Here is a 730-nt window from a genome sequence, read left to right as displayed (position 1 = left end):
TGGCTGGAGAGGTCAAAAGGTCTCCCTCAACCAGTCGCTCTCCCGTAAAGGCATCCGAGGCCAAGACAAACCTCACCTCCATGAACCCGGGCACCCCTGCTAAGTCACCAAACGTAGCGAACCACTTGGGGTGACCTATGGCAGGGGTGTTGGTTATCCAGTAAATGGCTCCCGGGGCAGTGGTACCCATACCCGCCTTCCAAATATTAAAAATTAGCTCCATACAGGAGGCGTCTTTGGAGTTCCTGTGTGAAGGGTCATTTTGAGGAGGGGAAGGGGTCTTGAAGAGACCCATGTTGTAAAAGTAGGAAACAAACCGGAGGAAAAGAGGCTTGTTCCACAACCGACCAAGAACGAGTCATAGAATTGACCGGTTCTCACGTGACAAATGTTTGGCTTGTTTTCTGACTATGCACCGGTGCCGAAAGGATCAATGACGCTAGTTCCTCGGAGCATCTTCCATTGAAATACCGTTAGAATTATGACAGCCGCCCGCCCGACGCCTGTGCTATAAAGATTGCAATCATACCTTGTTCGAAATAACAAAACAAAAAAACAACGTAAATTCACACCTATAAAATCCTATACGAGATAAACGGACCCATCAGATTCAAAACAGTTTCATACTGGACTGGAATCCACTTATGATTGAACAAAAATCTTGTCGAATTCCGCTGCACGCTGCAAAAATGGTAAAAGATGCAAAGTTAAGTTTGAAGGTTAGGAAATA

This window comes from Hesperophylax consimilis, chromosome 28 (genome assembly GCF_061612785.1).
Source record: "Hesperophylax consimilis isolate HC1 chromosome 28, BYU_Hcon_1.0, whole genome shotgun sequence".
Lineage (NCBI taxonomy): Eukaryota > Metazoa > Arthropoda > Insecta > Trichoptera > Limnephilidae > Hesperophylax > Hesperophylax consimilis.
This window is presented reverse-complemented; position numbering follows the sequence as displayed.